Genomic DNA, 12625 nt, shown 5'->3' on the forward strand with positions numbered 1-12625 from the left:
GTATTGTGTACAAGACTGGCATGAATGTTTTTAATTCAAGTGTTAAAGTTATCATGCAAAGTTATGCTGAAGCCATCTGTTTTTCTTTAAAAAATGTAGTCTGTATTTCTATGGTAGGACCTACCCAGTCCTGATATGATCTGCTTTTCACCACAGCAATTACCAACAACTTCATTCATAAATGAGACTTTGGGGATGCAGGATGCCATGCAGCCTTTGTAGTTTAGTACTGCTTTTAACTTACTGGCACTATGTGTCAGTAAATCACCTTCACATTTAAAGTACAAGAAATACTCTCAACAGGCCGTCTCACAAAGAGATTTAAAAACCTAGATAAGTGAAAATAAGTGGTGTCAGGAATACTTGGAGGGGACTGTCAGTCTTCCAGAGCACACTTGTATTGATTAATTCAACTCTGGACAAAATTGACTCTTCAAGGTTTCAAGGTTATTAGCCTTGGCAGTACATACAGAAATGTGACTCATGCCAGGAAAGCAATTTGAAGTGAAGTCAACTGTGTCAATTGTAATGGAGTTCACAGAAGACGGCTTCACTTGACAGAAGTTGGAATGAAGCAAACTGCCAAACTGCCTTCTAGGTAAGGTACAGCAAGTGTGATGGGATGGGGGATGTTGGGCAGGACATGACTTGAGAGTGGTGTGAGTAAGGCAGCATGGGAGCAAGTGGTGTGGGAAAAGTGTTTTTGTGTTTTCTGTGTGTTTAAAATAGAGTATGTATTTTGACTGTTGCAGGAGAAGTCATCTATTTGGTTTTGGCTGAGCTTAACAGAGGAGTACATGTTTATCTGCTGCAGTATTCCTGGTATCCATGTGCTGGTGGTATAGAAGTCACAATTCAAGAGGCACAAAATACAATTTGAATTTTGGGAGAAAAATTAAACCTGAATTTTAAAACGCAGATTAAAAATGGTAATTAAAAAATGCTAATTAAAAGAAATTACATGAAAAAATTTGAATGTTAGGGCCTATCGAAGACAGATGTGTTTGTAAGGCCCTGAGCTAATTAGTGTACTCCAGGCTCTTCCTTTCTTTGATATAACAGGAGCCCTTTGAGGAGGCCCCCCTCAGCACCTGTTTGCACCTCCTCTGAGGAGCAGGTGGAGGCGGCAAGATGACGGCCCGCTGCCCTCCCACTCTCCCCGGCCCTCTCTCTCTCCAGCTCTCCCTCCTGGGCATGCCAAGTGCCCCGTGGCACAGAAAATAGCCCTGGCACTTCTCCCACGGAGAGACGCCGGGCTCATGCACAGACAGGCTGGCATGGCAGTGGCACGGCAGGGCGGGGCGGGGCGGGGGGAGGGGGGTTCTGGGGGCGGTTCAGGTGAGGCCGAGAGCCAGGCAGCTGTTTTTAAATCGGAATGATTCTCACTGCCCTTTTACTGCCTCACTGTCTGTCAGCCCAGTGGACCACACAGTAACACAGCCAAGAAAAGGGCGAATATCAACCGGCATGTTTACCCAAACACAGTAAGATTTTCAATGTTAAACTGAATTCTGTACTCTGATAGAGCACATTTGATCCCTCTTGGATTCATATAAACTCATGCAGACTTCAATGAACATTGAATATTTTACTGGGTATGTTCATTCTCAATACACAACAATTACTTGTCATGAATATTTTGAAAGGCAACTCACTGTTCACAAAAAGCAGCAAATATTTAGCCAATGTTAAAATTCATTAAAAATATGTACAAACCAGTACAAATGTTCATCTATACTGATGCACCGCTCTTAAAGTATTGTACATTGAAAAAATGATGGTCCCATTTTCAAAGCTTTACCTTTAATAATTTAATCAATATTTAAAAGTTTAGCCAGTCTGCTGATAAAGAAACTTTGAAATAGTGTAAACTTTTAGAGAGAGAGAGAAAAGAATGGAAAATGCAAAGTACAGAGGCAAACACACGTTGGATCAGACAGGACTCAGTGCGATCACAAGGCCTTTTCAATCTCACGGCCGTTTGTCACACTGATAATATTACATCCATGAAAATGAAACAAGCACTCTCGGGTGAGCCAGAGGTCATTTTTGTGTTTATACTGAGCTTTTTTTTTAAATATGGAGGGTAACAGACTCTTTATTGTCATTATAATGCAACAGCAACTAGCCTGACTTGTCAAAGGGTAATACTGGCTTAGACTTATAACATTATTGAAGTCTGAAACCTTTGGCTATCCCAAATGCAATGTCTACGGTTTGTTAACTGGGTACTAACATACTTCTCATTCTGGCCTACACCCCTGTGATTTCACCATTACAACTTTCTTAGAGGATGTAAAAGATCACACAATATCAAAGCCTACAAAATGCAAAGAAATTGTAGCATGATTCTTAAAAAATATATATTTTAAAACAAAATCCCCCTCAATTTTCCAGTGTTTTCCACAATACACAATCTGAAATAGAGATTGTGGTTATAAAGGCTATAGTAAAATTGGCATGTAATTCATTTTTGTGTGTTTTTTTTAATTTTTTTTAAAGAAAATCATATGACCATGCATATATCATGTACTACTGGGACCCGGACTGTTTATGCAGCTTGGAGGAGAGTGGCTTGCTCGCCTCTTTTAACTTGATGTGTGAAACATGGAAGAAAATCCAAGTTGTTTCCTCAAAATGTTCTCACATTGTGGTCTGGGTCAGCTGTGGGTTTGTGAGGGAAGACGGGGAGAGGGGAAAGAGCCACTGTGGGCTGGAAAGTTCAGGAGGTACATCAGGCTGCCAGCAACAACAGGACGACTGTTGCACAATCTTGAGAACCACAGGTAATGGGAACAAGCCTCAATCCATTTTCAAAGAAAACATTTGTTATTGCCGACAGTGCACTTTACAACTTTGTTATTATACTGTGTCGGATTGTAAAAATGGATGGATGTGCAATACTAGGAAAAAAATGTATAATATCGTTTCCCGGAAAAAGACAGGATTCATTTGTAACTTACCAGTTTCATCACATAGCAAGACTAAATTCAATTTAAATACCAATTAAATACAGCTTTAACATTAATTGCACACTAATTAATTGATCACTCAGCCTAAAGCCATGTTACTTCAGAACTGTCAGCTTCAACCAAACATTGGTGGCTAATAGAGAATAACAGGTGATGTGAAGAGTTCTTTTTACATACAAAAACTGATCTCCAGAACCATCAGTATCCACAAACACACACGTAAATGTGTAAATACACACGCGCAAGTGCACGCATACGCGCACACACATACAGTACATAAAGTCATATGCCCATAGACACACACATGCGTACGCACACGTACGCACACACGCACATGCACACACACAGATCCATGTGCACATGCCTTGTAATACTCTAGATCTCAACATGTGGCAGTGTTTATAGCCAGGGCCGTTGTGGGTCAGCTGACTGTTCATCTCCCAGCGTAGTACATTAACACCCTTGTGACACATCACTCTCTCCACATGGGACTTTCTCACTCCCTCCAGTCCCCTTCTTCCCTCCATTTCTGCAGTCGACCTCTCACAGACCTCCCCATTCATGAAGTCAATGCATATCTTTCTCAATTCAATACATTTTTCCTCACCAAAACAAGCTTTATCAGCATGACCATAGATTAATCTTTGCCAGTATTTGTCCAAGCATTTCACAGTGCATAGCAAAAATACTTGAATACATTAGTATTTATGAAGTATTAGCCTAAATATAACACAATTTTATATAAATGTTATAATTATACCTTTTTACAGGCCTGCCATATTCAGATTCTCTTTCTCAAATAGTCACACATACATTGATCATTTTGTCCCACAGTTTTTCATCATTCCCATCAACTACCTTCAGAATGAAAAAAGGAATGTGAAAAAGACGGGATCCTAGGCACTTTCATAGATCATTTAAGCCTGAGTCAAGCAGAAGCAGCTGTACATTATTCCAGCTGTAGAGTTCTGCTGTCTTAAACCACTTTAAACTTTTAAAATCCACCTTCAAGTTTCCCTTTAAGATCTTGTATTTTTAATGAAGCTGAGAATCACCTCTGTGTTCAAAGTACAATTCTGCCAGCTACTGTGTTATCTTTCCCCATTTAAATGCTAATGAATCTGCTGGCAGAGCAGTCAAAACCCAGCAGTGAAGTGAATTTTTAATGTCTTATCACACCGTAAGGTAACAGCTTTCTTGTTGAGGCTGAGGGACGACTTCATGTTCTTCCATTAAATTCAACAGGGTAATTCGGCCAAAGGGACAGGAGAGAGGTATTGTGTGTGTGCTAGCGTCTGGACCTTATCAATAATGAACATTCTTAATTACATCTCATGTGAATCTCAAGCTTGTGGTAATAGTCACTGGCTTTAGCTTGAAGGCAGAAGGCCAGAAAAAAAGTAATCAAATTTAAAAATGGAGCGTTAATAACATCAAATATGAGGCCAAACTTTAAACGACCTTTCCTAATGTTGCTTCTACCCTTTTTTATGCTGTTGTAAAACAGTCATTTTTACATGTAAAGGCATGGTATTTTAAATCTTGCACTTTACATGACTGCCTTACTAGTGGTAAACCCCAACAATGGAAATCTTATTACATGCTTGACAGCAGCAATCCATGCATTTGGTTTTTAAATAAATAAACAAATAGGTCACACTAGTCTTACTGAATCAGTAGTAATGTAGTTATGAACTGTTATGAGGCTATGAGAGTAGTTGTGAGGCTATGAGAAAATGTATCTGATACTAATTAAAGGTAAAACCCTCTCTTAATAGTATATATTTTTGAATTCAATAAAACCCTCTCTTAATAATATATATTTTTGAATTAAATAAAAAAATGTTACTTTCACAGAGGGTATTTTGTATAAACAATTTTTACAATACAATAATAAAGCCGCGTCAATACTGATAAAAGCTGGTGTTTTACATGCTACTAGATTATTAGTGCTTTACATTATTGGTGAGTCCTGTTTCTCCTGACGACCATAATGCAGAGCCAAGGGCACTGGACAGGGTTTCAATACACTTCCAGGGCCAAGACTGGTGGAACTGCTGTTTGTTATCACATAGTTAAGGCCCCAGTGTGAACACACAAATTTTGTTCATTAGCAGTGTGTGTATTTACCAGTGACATCTCCTGGGTAATGAGCTCTTCCTCCAGACCAAGATATCTTCAGTATCAGTTTTCAGCAGGGGATCTAGTTAGACTGGCATCTGGTCTTCATGCAGGTCCTCTCTGGAACAGCACAGAAACAAAGTTTTCATTATGACATCTGTGCACGCAGGCGAAACCTCCATGGTACATTACGAGCGTGGGGGGCTTCTCTGAACCATGCGAAGGGAGAAATCTTTTGGAGAACCCAGATTCCCATTGGGAAGGGCTGCATGCTGCTCTACAGTGCTAGCTCCAGTCAAGCTCAACTCCTCCCATGGAGAGGGTACCCAGGAGACTTTCACTCCGAGCTGCCGGAGAAAGACTTCTGAAGGCATCTGAAACTAATGATGCCTTCCCCTTATGGAAATCGAGTATACTGCAATCTATTGCCTATATGTGAAAAGGGCGTTCATAATCAGTCCATAGCACGGCCAGCTCTCAACCCATAGACAAATTGACCCCTGCCCCTAGCGCCGTGTGGGCATGGCACTTTCTGTACTGTGATCCCGTTGCCATCTGTAGCCCTCTCAGCTTTCCCCATCCGATTAAGGGGAAAATTTTCTAAAGAAAGGCAGAATGTGCCCTCCCCGTTAAAAATAAATAACAGAACAAAATGTAAAAAAACAACATATTGAAATATTTTACCATGAAAGTAACTTGCTTACTTGCTTATATATTATGAGACATAATTCCTCGATAATGCATTTTAATATATTATCAGTGTATTCCATTTCTGTAAGAGAACAGCCATATACTGCACACACATCCCTTGTGTTCCTGTCTCACTGCAGGACTGATTAACCAGCTTACTCTGCCACAGAGTCTCTCTGTTGTGTATGGAATGTCATGCTTTTCGCATAACGTTAAAAACACTTCATAAGGTGTTAACAACACCATCAAATGAAGTGCTATTGATGATGCCTTTTCCCTAAAAATTCATTGTTAAAAATTGCCCTAGGTAACAGTGACTGATAAACAAAATATCAAGAAAAAAAAGAATCTGTGGCATAAGACATTGACTGCAAGTATGCATAGAATATCATCTAATAAGAAATAGTTTGAGTGTAATAAAAATAAAGAAGTGCAGATTTTATTCCAGGCTGAACAGACTGGAAGGAGTAGGTAAAGCAGATAGCTTTGCAGAAGAGTTGAGCGTTTGTTCCTATTCTGCAGAGAGCGATTTCATTCTCCCCACACTGAAAAGATAACTTTTCAGACCCAGCCTGCAAAGGAAGCTGCCAGCTTACTTTCATTAAAAACATCTCTCCAATTTGACCTTTGCCAAGTGTCTCCAAGAGAGAAATTCTATAGAGGGATGGAATTGATTGAGGCTGCAAGACAAGGCATTTTTAAGAGACTCAACCTTAAAGGAAAAGGTTACTTTTGTCATGTTGATATGAGTATTTCATTCAGTGGCAGATGACATTGTCATGACCAGAAGATTTAATTTTACATTTAGAAGTTAAATAAAACCAGACTATATGCAGGGTATAGTAATTAAAACGAGATCGTGCCGGTCAGAGACATTTGACATTCATTTTGCCTATTTTAAATAAAAGGGTCCTTGTTGTATATATATATGTGTGAGTGCTTGCATTTTAAAACAAACTATTTGCAATGCTTAAAAGTTAAAACATATCACAAAAACTGGCTCTCAATTTTGTTTCAGTTTTCAATCTACAGTAAGCTGTTGCTGTTCTATTCACTTGCAAGATGCTGTATTGACCAATATCTTTCTTTGGTCTAGTTTCTGTATAGAACGCTTTGAGGTCTAGAGGTAACTTTAGAAAGGTTTAAAAGCTTACATGTTTGTATAGTGTATTTCACAGCGAATGCTACTGGAACTCTGAAATCAGTCATATCAGCCATGGTTGATTCCTTCATTCCTGCAGCTGTTATCCCACCCAGTACACTTCTGTTTGTTGTGCATTTGCACTTTTCATATCACAAAAAAATTCAGAGTAAAGAAAACAACTTGTAATAGTTATATGAAGCTTCTTCTATTAAAGCTTAAAGGATGCATTGCCGGCATTATCAAAATGAGTATGTTTTTAACTGATTTGAATTCTTATCATCTCCCTACCTCCTGGCCCAATTGTTGTTTTGTATATGAGAATATATATTTGTATTAACTATGCCTTTTGGCCAGGTCATTGTTTTAAGAGATTACTGACTAATAGCCCCAGTGCTGTTGAACCAAACATCCCATGGCCATGGACCCTTAAGTGAAACATCAAGTAATAGGTATGTTTTCACAAGTGATAAGAAATCTTTCATGACAAGTTATAGCACAAGGATTTGAATAAGTTGGGGGAACAAAGGCTGTTCATGAGTTTTGGAGAATGGGAGAGAAGTCATAAATAATAGAAAGGGAGGGAGAGAAATTGAGAGTTTAAACTGCAATCACAACTGTTCTTGAGCTACAAGGATTCAGCCAACAAGGACTGCGGAATTCCGTCAGGCTGTATCCACTATCCGAAACTCAACACCCCATCCTCCAGCGTCGTTCCACAATGGCTGTTGGTGCCTTGGTTACGACTAGGCTCGATCCCAGCCTCCCGTAGGGCTTGTCCCCCTGTGACCTCTAACCTCCATGCATCCCCCCCCCCCTTACCCCCGACCCTAGCAGGCTCTTGGGTCAGCCTGGTTTGGTTTGTCTACATATCCCTTGATAGTTTGTTCAGTCTGAGCCCTTAGGGAGGCACAGAGAGACACTCAGGTAGTGCTTAGACAGCATGCACCAGCAGGAGGTAGGCATGCTCTCATCTCAACGATTATTTCTCCTCCTTCTTCTTATGCAAGTGGCAGATGGCTGTGCACTGTGGGACAGATGATGGAAATGATAAAGCCAGTTGATTAAAAGCAAGCAAACAAAGAACAAGAGTCTAGTGATGCAGCTATTGAAGGGGGGGGGGGATCCACAGTCTAACCCTGTTCTCCCCTGCAGCCACCATGGGGCAAATGTGAGGTGAGGGCCAACGTCCAGGTTGTCCAACGGCTGGTTTTCAGATCATTCATATGAATCGGACCCTGCGCAATGCACAAGTCCAGATGTCTGGAGTTCCTGGCCTCGCTGTCCACCGTCCGCTGTCCGGATGGATTGTATCGAATTGAGATTCAATACAATTTAGAGATGTTATATATAATAACTCCAACTACTGTGGTTTTGGACTATAATTTCCAGCCCTCTGGCACATAGATTAATATCTGAGGTCATTCCGAAAAGCTCATTTTTCACAGAATCATGCGACAAGTCTTTTCCTGGACAGCACAGAATTTCAACTCCCAGAGACTTGTCCACTCACTGTTTTCTCCTTTAGTCTGACTGGTCAGATAAGAACTGCATGTGTAGGTGTCCGTAAATGGACAGGAAGTGGCTTTGAATCCTTGCCCAGGAAATTTGTAAAAGCTGCAGGTCTTATTTCAGAATGCTGCAACAAAAGATTATACCATCCATTGGCAAAAGGCCAGGTAATAGTTTTGATTTCCATTTATATTGGCAGGGGTGAGGACAACTTATGCGCAGTTATGTTACCCACAGAAAACCTAAGTAGGAAGAGGCCTCCTAGATTACTGCTATCCAATCTGAATCCATTTATAAACATGTAGTTGTGGTGCAGATAGCATAATCTGAAGAAAAGCTGAGCACGTTATGCTCCATGCAATGCGGACATTTAATTTAACTTTTATTTACCCAGGTACAAACCCACTGAGAATGAAATTTATTTTTTCAAGAGAGACCTGGAGATACAGTCATTGAAGTTGAAAGAGCTTCCACGGTGCTGATGTTAGTTGAGAGCTCTTCAGAATTTCCTAGCCATCTTCAATCTATATTATACTCTAGTTTCAGAACACCAGTTTCCATGGCTTGATTGACACCGAATGTGTAGGAGTTCCAATACCGCAGCCAATTTTATACACTGCAAACACTTTGTAAGGTGGTTCTGCTTTATCAGGTGTGTTGGGGGCCTGACAAGAGCAGGTGAAATTTGGACTATTTAGCCCATTGAGAATGTTGATGGCTATATGGTTTTCAAATGATCAAAAGGCAGGTCCTGTGCTGTCAGAAAGGTTTTGGAAGATATTCCTCTTATCTTTACTATCCCTTTTCTTCAACAGTTATCTCTGAATCCATGTACCTGTATTCCTGCTTCAAAGAGAATACAGCAGCTGTCAAAGACAAATAAATATTCACTGCAAATTCAAATCATTGCCTGGTTAGACTCTTACTTTTTTGTTTTCTTTTTTGTGTTCGTGGCATATCCCATTAATTGATTTATTCCTGAATGATATGAAATGTGTTCATCCAACCTGGAATGATTAGACATGTCCATATAATTACAGGTTCCAGCCAGCCAGGTTCTTAGTGATGGATTATCTCCATCTGGTATGCTGAATTTCAACATCCTCATAGGTCTTCACAAGGGCAGTGAATCTAATTTATAAAGTGAACTACACAATACAAGTTAAAATATTCCCTGTACTGAAGAAATTCATATTACATGCAGTTTCTTTCGCAGAGATACTCAATTGGTTTACAGGATCAAACATTGCTTCAAAAATGTCTGTCTGCAAAGGGGTCTCTGAAGCTCTCTGCTATGACTGTGACCCGTCCTATATTGATTCTCTCCAAAGAAAGTCCCAGACAGAATAGACAGACAGGTCTGGATGACAAGAACAATAAACAGCACAATCAAACCCTTAATCTTCAAGTGTATTGACAAACCTCAGTCAGTGACATACCTCTTAGTATGGGAATGGTAGATATTCACCTGAATCAAAATCAGCAGTGCAAGAAGTGTGGCGCAGTCTGTAAGGCAATGTAATTTCAACCTACATACCAGTCCCCCTGAGAGGCTGGGCTTCAGTTCCCCACCACAGCACTTTTTGTGCTGTGATTCCCATCTCTCAGTTTCCCATCTGAATAAAGTTTTTAAAAAGGCAGTCTCTCTGCTGTTTTAAAAACAGAATTAGACTGATATATTATGTCATCTAAACAGTGGCATATTACCTTCACCTGGTTCTCTCAGGTTGCACAGATATCCAAGGGGTTTATATCAATGTGACTGAACCCTTGAATCAGAACATTCCCCCCAGTTTCTTAAACATCAGGGTTGTAGATAGACTTCTGCTCTGTTAATGCATGGGGGAGAGTAAGCTTAAATACCTTACAATTAATTTTAAAACTGTGTAAGTCATTGTTTCGGTTAGGCTTTTGGTAGGTTTTTGCATAAATCCCCTGCAAAGCGCTGATAATCCCTGCGTGCAGAGTATTAACTGCTAACCTCTCCTCCGTAATGCAAAATGTGGAGCTGCTGCATGAGAAAAATAATGCTGGTGTCATATTTTTTATTTTATTTTTTCGTAGTAATGTTTTTTTCCACAGTAGCAACTGACATCAGTGAGTTTTTAAAATGCTATCTTGTCGTAGTTTGTCACAATACTTACACATAGCTTTTTACTGACACATAAACCCTATGAGTGGTAGCATTTTTTAAACAATAGGTTATTTAACATTTTGCTTCTCATGGACATTTGAAAAGTGACGATGAAAGCAGATTGCAACTTCAAGCGAAGTTAAGCAATTGTTAACGTGGGCTAGATAAAGATTAAGGTTAGTCATAAATTTAGCTGACTATGGAATGCTGCTGTCGAAATGACTGAATAAAAATTATATTCAATTATAATAAATGTATATATATTTTTTAACCCAACTATAGTTCAATTGGCAGAAGTGTTTTATTCTCTGGATTACCGTGCCAGCATGTACACAGCTAATGTTAGCTAGTAAACATTAGCAAATTTGGTGAAGGTACAGTTATAACGTAGGAAACTTTGTCGTTAAATCCCTTAATAACTGCACAATTTACATAAAGAAAAACTACCTTTGTAATAAATGCCTTTCGATTGCATGAGGTATAACCTTAAGTGCTGCTATGGTTCTACCTTCAGACTAAAACAGACTAAAAAGGCTTCAGATTATTGATTTAAAACGATGCAGCGTGTGCTCCACAAATTACCTACATGTCAGTAGAATCGACTTCTCCAGAGCTAGTTAGCCAATTTCAGTTGTTTTCAACGTGACGGCAGCAGGGAATCCCATGCATGGAACAGCTGGAGAGCGGCTTTGAAAAAGGATCCAGGCTACGCACAACTTCCAGAAAGTGCCGAAGTCCTAAAGAGGCGCACAATCTAATGTTTAAATCTAATGTTTAAAAACAAACAAATGCATTCCTAAAACAAACAGCAGGAAACCAAGCAGGCAAAGTTGTGCTAATTCCACATGGCCTGAGGCAGGAACAGGTATGCGGTCATTCCGACTTGGATACGGTAGATTGAATAGTATTGGATGGGACAGCTTTGTGCTTTTTGGGAATATGAAGTAATATTTTTTTTAAGTGCACAGCTTAGATACAAACACTTACGGGCGGTAATTTATGTATTTAGACATTTTCAACTCTCGTTCGCCACAATTGCAGCAGGCACACTTGTGCATTATTTGGTGGGCGGGACTGGGGGCGGTGGCACTAAAGGTAAATCTCCGCCCCATGGGTGTGTCTTACACGAAAGCGAGCATTGCATCCACCTGCCTGCGCGTTTCTCCAGCAGTCAGGAGCTCCTTAGTCAAAGAACAGCGCCTGATATCGTCAAAACCGGACAAACCGATCAGATCGCAAGGAATAATACTTCATGTGAACAAGTGGGATTGTTTCTGTCAACTGAAAGAACAACAACAACAGCGCAACTGATAATTGGAGCAGAAATTCCACGAGCTTGGCTGAATACCAAGCTTGAGCATTATAACAGAGGAATTATACTTGCAACTTTGGAAAGAAATCAAGACGATTGAATTGGATTGTTTGTTGCTTTCTAAATGACTTTTATGAGTGGAACTGAAGTACTTTGTGGTGGAAAGTAACAAACAGGTAACTACTTCGATTTCAGTGCGCCGTGTCAATTTTCATGAAAATGCAATATTTCGGAAAACTGTTTGAGACATCTATTTGTCTTCTATTAGACAGGTACCCAGACATTTGCCTTGATATTTTAGCGCTTTTAATTCACGTAGTAGAAAACTTTTAAAAAATTATATACAAATAATATTGTTTGGCATCATGTTAATAGTAATACATTGGGGTGTAAATATGCATTGATGAAGTTTACCTGTTTTAAAGCGGTTTAAAATGTTTGGTGTTGTGTATATTTGATGCCCATTCTAAATAGATTGGCTACTTTTAAATAAGTTGAAATGTTTGTTTTGAACATTTGCTTACAGTTAATATCCAGGGGAAGTGTTATTCTGAAATGTAATTTGACTGTACATTGTATATTTATGGAACTTGCAATGTACATGTTCTTTTCCTGCTTCACATAAGCCAGTATTGATTTTGAGCGTTATCGTTACGCTTTTATTTTTTTGGCATATAAAGTCCATGTGTGGACTGCACACACGTTCATCACAATCGCTGGGGGCCATACATAAGTGGTTCTGC

General features: G+C 39.6%; 1 protein-coding gene and 1 long non-coding RNA gene across 9 annotated transcripts in view; one reads left to right on the top strand and one right to left on the bottom strand.

Moving 5' to 3' along the window:
- Nucleotides 1-11610, bottom strand: part of LOC135234300 (uncharacterized) — a 52115-nt gene extending 40505 nt beyond the window's left edge. The window contains exons 1-3 of one of the 3 annotated variants that reach the window (XR_010324065.1): nucleotides 11558-11610; nucleotides 11157-11307; nucleotides 5103-5213 (exon numbers count right to left, since the gene is read on the bottom strand). This is a non-coding gene — a long non-coding RNA (uncharacterized LOC135234300). Of the gene's footprint in view, nucleotides 1-5102; nucleotides 5214-11156; nucleotides 11535-11557 lie in introns of those variants that run through there. The other 2 variants (XR_010324064.1, XR_010324066.1) reach the window with 2 other exon arrangements.
- The window catches only part of LOC135234298 (semaphorin-3F-like), a 79636-nt gene continuing 78567 nt past the window's right edge, over nucleotides 11557-12625 (top strand). For all 6 annotated transcript variants that reach the window (XM_064298763.1, XM_064298761.1, XM_064298765.1 and 3 more), the window contains exon 1: nucleotides 11557-12058. The gene's annotated coding sequence lies outside the window, so the exon portion shown is untranslated. The remainder of the gene's footprint in view (nucleotides 12059-12625) is intronic.

This window comes from Anguilla rostrata, chromosome 11, assembly GCF_018555375.3.
Source record: "Anguilla rostrata isolate EN2019 chromosome 11, ASM1855537v3, whole genome shotgun sequence".
In the NCBI taxonomy this organism is placed as follows: Eukaryota; Metazoa; Chordata; class Actinopteri; order Anguilliformes; family Anguillidae; genus Anguilla; species Anguilla rostrata.